Source organism: Myiozetetes cayanensis, unplaced genomic scaffold (assembly GCF_022539395.1).
Source record: "Myiozetetes cayanensis isolate MyiCay16 unplaced genomic scaffold, myiCay2020 scf7, whole genome shotgun sequence".
NCBI classification, from domain to species: Eukaryota; Metazoa; Chordata; class Aves; order Passeriformes; family Tyrannidae; genus Myiozetetes; species Myiozetetes cayanensis.
The window spans coordinates 21572370-21579558 of record NW_026087964.1 but is presented as its reverse complement, the minus strand read 5'-3'; positions in this window follow the sequence as shown (position 1 = coordinate 21579558).

Below are 7189 nucleotides of genomic sequence, written 5' to 3'. Positions count from 1 at the left end.
GCATTTCTTTCTGTCCCAATGGAGCTCTTGGTTACCTGATGCTTTTGGGAACATGTGCTCAGCCTCAGTTGTGGCTGGATCTGGCAAAGTGCAGCTGCCTCAGCCTGCACGGAAAACATACCACTGGATTCAGCAACTTTGAGAAGCTGACAGGTAGATTTTTGAAGAAAAAACAAAATCAAACAAACTAATAGGGAACTGCAACTGAACTAAGCTTTTGTGACAAACAAACTAAACATATTTAGGACTGTATATTGCCATACCTACCATGGATAACTGATTTATTGTCCCTGTGAATGTTTTCACCATCTCATTATGCCAAGATTGTAAATAAGGTAACTGAGCTAACCTGTGCTAGGTCTCATTTTACACATTTAGTGCTCAAGACAATTTCTAAAAGCTATAATCCCAATAACAAAATTAATCAGGACATTTTTCTCACCTTTCCCAATGCTGCTGGTTAATGTAGTCTGCATATTCCCTGTCCTTCCAAACACATGCTTGCAGCTGCATTAAGCTATTTGCTTTGTGTGTGCATGATTTGTCCACAAGCCCAGCCCTGCACAGCCACACGATTTTGATCATTCCTAACTGAATTATCTGAAAGTTATTCACTGTTTTCCATTTTTGCAGCCTTTAATGTCTAAAATGTAAAAAGGACAGTCCCTAATAAGATTTGTAGGAATATTTGTCAAAGTTCACACATATAGTGAGCAGTGGTATCCAACTGTGCAATCTGTGCTGTGTCTTTCTCCATACATCCAAACTATGAGTTGCCATTCATATGTATTATACTATGTCCTTTTGATGATAATGAGATATCTGAAGCATGTTTTTTTATGAGCAAGACGCTATTGTTTTTGTTCATTTTAACATTAAACAGAATGTTATTTAAATTTCTCCGTTGACAACAGTAAGACTTCCAGTGAACAAGATACCAAACAAACAGAAAAATCTGGCTCTGGGAATATTTCAGTTTAATTACTTCCATTCTCCCATGGAAAGAGCATAAGGGAGGGTCTGGGAGCAGGGTGGTGGTGGTGGTGGGTGTCCTCCACTGGAGCTGTGATTCTGCAGGAACATACAGAGGAAACTGAAAGATTAGGGTCTATATTTATTTCCTAGTAGTGCTGAAAGTAATTCTGAAATTCAGTCACTGATGCCCACAGCCTGTGGTCAGAGGAATAATGTCTTTGCTTTAGAGGCACACAAAGTGCTAAGGTTAATGTGCCAGGTCTAAAACAATAGCCTATAGCCATATGACATCTTGCCATCACCAAAGGAAGGATTCAATCAACCAATACAAGCAGTGTTCTTGAACTACTGTAAAACATCATTAAGTGCATATATAGAATATTTAAAATTATGGAAGTCATCTCACTACGGGAGAACAATTACCTAATGTCCTCAGGGGGATGGGAATGTATCTTTTACATGCTATTACTTTTATAAAGGAAATATACAAACCTCTGTTATTAATAAATCACCTACCTTCTGCTCTTTATTTTCATTCTAATGGTGGTGCACCTGTTCAAAAGATTTTACTGCTCTCACAGGCTCTTCTAAAATGAGAAGCTATCTTTGTATGAAGTTTCTGTGTTATTTATGACTCTCTCCAACAAAGTGTGGTTTTGCATCCTCTGTGGCACCTGAAAGACTAAAAGGCAGACAACTAGTACAACTTCAAAGACCAAAAGAGGAAAAGAATGATGAGAGTTCCACTCTCTGATGTGGATATGAAAGGAACATTTTTCCTGCTCTCATTCCTAGATGAGGAGCAGGATTATCATCATGAGTACTTTGTACTAACCCCACTATGTCATGGCATTAGCTATGTTAGCTTATACTCAGCCTCGTTACAATCTAAATTATTTTGGCCTTCAGATGGATTGTAAACCATTTTGCAAGAGAGCAAAAGACCACATAGTTGCAGGACTTCAGTTGTTCTCATAACGTGTCTCATACAGAAGATCAATGAAGTGCTTACATGGGCACCATAATAGCAGCTCTAAGGACTGGAAAAGAAAAGTAGTTGATGCTGTCTCCATTGGAGACTGAGGTAAGGCAAAAAATATGATAAAGGAAAAGCAGTTTCCTTTGTGCAACTATAATTGTTAATGCTCATACTGTGACAAAACATGAGCTCTCTGAGCTTGAATATTTAACAAGAGAACTGCCTGTGAGGTAAGCCAAACATGGAAATTTTGGATTTGTTTGATGTCGTGCAATTTGTTTCTTGGAACAACAGATGTGGCTTCAAACAAAGGACCACTGAATGTCAAGTGATCTGTACATCTTTGCAAACTTCAGTTGCAGTTGTTTGGCGATAAGTGTAGTTTGCAGCAAAGAAAAGCAAAGTTCTGCCATACATTTCAAGAGTAATATTTTGAACAATACAGTGTTCTGTCGGCTTTTTAGGACTTTTGCCTAGGAGGATTTCTTCTACTTTGCAGCCATTTCTATTATTAATTAACTGGAGTAGTTTATATGTAGTAGGAAAAGAGAAATATTTCTCATTCCCCTTTTGACAAGACTAATACATCATCTTCAAAGGAAAGGCAAGCACGTAAATCCTTGATAAAACACTTAAATAATTTTAGTCTGATATTTAAAGCACTTTAAGTCCTTCTGCCACCAGTAGAAGCTGTGGATGGATAATATCTCAGTATGTACTTCAGCTGTGTAGCTACAGGTACTGAAGCTGAAATTTTTGACCTTTGTTTCTTCTGATGTAACTGAGGTATAGTCTGACATTGGCAAAAATACGTGAACTATCTAATCAATGTTACCTAATGGCATGATAAGAGCTAGCACTGGGTCTCAGCTTAAAAAGCCTCATCTGAAGTCTCACCCTCAGCTGGGATCTAAGTGCCTATTTCAAACTTACCAGAATTGCAGGCAGGATTTAAAAGGCTGGCAAGCAGCCAGGTATTCTGGGAAACAGACTCTTAGCTCAGTGTAGAGATCCATCTTGTAACAGAGTTCCATCTCTAAGAGCAGAGAGGCAGAAATTAGCTTTGTCACAAATGAACCAGAATGAGCTATCAGGTGAAAACTTGGCTTATCTCTCCATTAGTAAAGTAGCAGAAATAAGGAACTCATTGTATTTGTGGATTTACTACCTGTGTGTTCTCCATCCACGATGCTGCCAGGTCATAGCCAGAGTCCCAAGCACCCTCCCAGTGCTTAGGAACAGCTAAGCTTGGCATCGCTGTTTGCAACTTACTGTAGTATGATCAGATTGGCCTGAGCTCTCCAGATTGCAAGGCTTCATGTACCAGTTCCTTCTTTCTTCCCCAGAAGGGCTTGAGCACTTGCTGAGCCCCGAGCCTGGACCTGCTATTGCTGTGTGTGCATGGTGGGCAGCAGGCCCTGAGTGCACATCTGGAACCTCTGTTTGTTCTGCAAAACAGCTCAGATATGGGGGCCTGACACAGTTAGAGAAATCCTGAAAAATTCCTCCTTTAGTCTGCTGACATGCTTGCAGTATGCTGAGGGAAAATATTTTAATTCATACAGTTTCAGGAAGCACAGTTTCACATATCTAAAAAGGTAAAGCAGCCACTGAGTCTAGAGGGCTGTTTGGGAGGCTTAGTTGGAACCTGGTATTCTGCTGACCCTCTCCAAATAACATCACCAAATGGCCTGAAGCAAGATAGTCCTTTTGGTCCTGGTGGCTGCCATTCCAAGGGAGTGACAAGGTGTGCCTGATGCCAGATTTCTCCACACTGTGAAGCTCAGAAAGTGCCACAGAAATCTGGACCTCCAATCCTACCCCGAGGGACCACTGATATCATTGATAATGTTTCTTGTAGGATCATTTTAAACAAGTCAACATATTGGATAACAAGTATTATTAAAAAAAAATTAAATTATTTTGGTCAATCAGGAGATTGACACCTGTGCTTACTATAATACAGGGTATGCCTTAAGACAAGGCTCACCTCTCACAGTGATATCAGTGATGTTAACCATTAGGAAAGCTGTTTCTGCCAAAAACCCACACTGCTGTGTCTTTTAGAATGCTAAATAAATTCATCTTCAGGGTGTTGGATCCCAAATATCATATCTGCAGAGAGGGACTTAGCAGAAAGCCATGGGCTACAACAGTTGGGGAAAAAACCTCAGTTTGAGAAACAAATGAGATATCATTAGATGTTGATTGCCCTGCCCCAGCCCAGAAAGTCCAGACCTTGATTTCATCAAACCTATGCAGAAGACTATTTGTACCTTATCTCTCCCTTTGTGTTCCCTGAATCCCTGTATCCTGTAAACCTGAATACCTGTTCCCCCCTGTAAAATCCCCTAAGATAAAGTGGGTTTTTCCCCATGAGGTAATTGCTAAGATCCCAAATTTGTTAACCTGGGTTTTCCCCTTATGTCATCTCCTAAAACACCGTATTTGTAATAAATCATGATAATTGCAACCCCCTGTTGAATATGTAAACCCTAAACCCTTTAAAATGAACTTGTAAGTCCAATAAATGATTCTAGTTTCTTGCCTCCCCTAGGTATCATCTTAGTTTTATTGACCTCCACACAGGGAGGAGCAAAAAGGTGATAGATTTGGACAAAAGCTCGCAAATGTGGTTTGTAAGGCAGATACTTTATAGTCTAACAGTGCTATAATCAATTTAAGAATGTCAGGGAGCAAAGTTGTTATCCTTCTATTTTGAAATGGCTAGATCTGACACTGGTAGTATAAGATAAAGTCAAGGATAAAGTCAAGATAAAGTCAAAGGAATAATAATACATGTTAGGTACCACGGAATGCTCAAATCAGCAAGTTGCCATTTCAAAATCACTAACACTCCAAGTATCTATATCAACCTGCACCCCTAATTAGTCAGTATTATAAAGAGCTCTTAACATCTTAATCTCTTTCCTTCTAGCCCTTGTTTCTGCTGTTCCCACTGAGGTGATTTTAAAATCCTGTCAAAGACTTCTGAATCTGACTCTCCAAAGTGGCTCAGGTAATGAACTTCTGATCTGACTGCTTTTTTTTCTGAGCACTATGATACGAAGCAAGATCATTTCATTACTGCATGGCATGCTGTAAGCCCATATGATAATTTGCCATACACTTAAGCACTGAGCTTTTTTTTTTTTGATAAGGAAATTTTTATTAATTACATATGGTTGGATAATGGAGGATGATGAAGGTTTTCATTTTTCATCAGGCTCCAAATACTCAAAGCAAAAGCAATAACTAAAATTATGTTACTACTGCTAACTTTTTACAATTTAAATCATTACAATCTCAGTTGAAGTCCAAAGTGCAGAGACTGTTTCTCTGGTGTATTTTCTCATAGACTATCAGATGTCATGTCACATAATTTGTCATATCCTTATGCCATTGCCTGGAAAGATGAGTAATGTGATCAAATCCCTTAATTCACCTTATGTATAAATAAATACATTCCTTATATTTATTTTGAAAGAGGAATGCCATTATCTTGCCTTAGTTTCTAGGCACTGGAAATTCCATTATACTGTGGATTTTTATTAGGGTTTTTTTTAGAGACTTAGAGAATAATAATTTTTTTTTCCTGATCTCAAGCAGACCAAGAAATGAGGTAGTATCTAGCTGAAATAACCTCTCTGAACCGTGTTTAAACATATTTCCTTAGTTATATAAAAGTTTTCACCTAGGGTAAATGGAAAAGATGTAGAGCCATATCACTTTCAGAAGGGTGGGAGTTAGGACTCTATCCTAAGATCCATGTGGCCCAGGATTAAAATTCCCTGTATTCTATCTAGAGTCATCTGGAATAAAAACTGCTGGACTGCAATCTGTGTAATTTTATCCCTGATCAGACAAGAAGCACAACTCATCTGGTAGCACAGATGTGTTGGGAAGCGGTGCCAGAGCAGCAGGATGAGATCTGCCTTACGCCCTTCAGTGATGTCTGGTGCTGACTCAACCAGTGAGGATATCATTGTTCAGTCCATGTAAAGGTACACCCTGGAGGGAGCTGAAGCTGAGCTAGCAGGAAGAAAAAACAAAGCATCAGTCCTGAGTTTCCTGGGGCAGGTACCCTGGGGAGGCTGATTTTGCTTCAAAGTTACCTCCAAGAACATTGCAAGAGCATTGAAGTTACCTCCAAGAACATTGTTTGGACACAGCCCTTAAATTTCAGTCACAAATTTTAGTCCCCCTTAATTGTTACACACTGTAAGAGCTAATTACAGCCCCTGAGGTGTCTTCAGCAGAAGCTGTCAGTGCAGCAGTCTAGCAGTACTTTTCTTTCCCCTACCATATTTTCTGTTTCTGTTCCCTTCCTAACCTAATCCTTAAGGTCCCAACTCTACAAAGTTTTTCAGTGGCCCCATTTAATATAATCTCAGAGTACCTTGCACTGCTCTGGCAGTAGCCAGGATCAGATCCAATAACAATAAATACTGCAAGTTGTGCACAATAGGTATTCCTTTTCTAAAACACATTAACTGCCAATGTTTAATTCAAAATCATTCAAATTCAGGTAATGCTGAATGAGATCATTTGTCATATGATCCATTTTCTCCATTCTCAGCATACACAGCTTTATTACTAGTCTGAGTAAACCAGAGGACCTTTGCATCATGATAAGCATAAAGCACTTTCTTTTGTCATTAATTAGGCACAACTGGGCAGGAAGTAACATAGAGGCCATAAAACCAAGTGATGGTTAGTCAGCTCAAGGCAATAGATTTTTCATTCGATTTCCAGAATCTTTTGATAGAGAAGGAATAAGACCTGCTCTTTTTTTTTGCAACAAATACTTCATTTCATACCTCTTTGCTCTACCTTTCTTACAACTTTCTCTATGCATGAAGTGAGCCACTCAGCTGTGACAAGGAAGGTAGGCAGCTGCAGGCAGTAACTTATTTTAAAATGCACTTCCCATACCAGAAGTCGCAGTGACAGCATAAAAAGTGCATAAAATATGTCAATTTTTCAGGCTTTTCCATTTACAAATTACCTCACATTCAAGGCTGGTGTAGGAGGTCATGCATGGAGAAATCTGCATAATTTGATGAATTCAGCTTCATGCTTGAATCTAACAGGACAGCTTAATGTGGCATCTCAGTTGCAATTGTCTAGATAACATTGGTACAAGAAGGTGTAAGGGGGCAAGAAGGCAGAGGTGTAGGGGGAAAGAAGTAAAATCCTCAGTAGAGGCTGTTCTATACTGTTCTTGAGAATAGC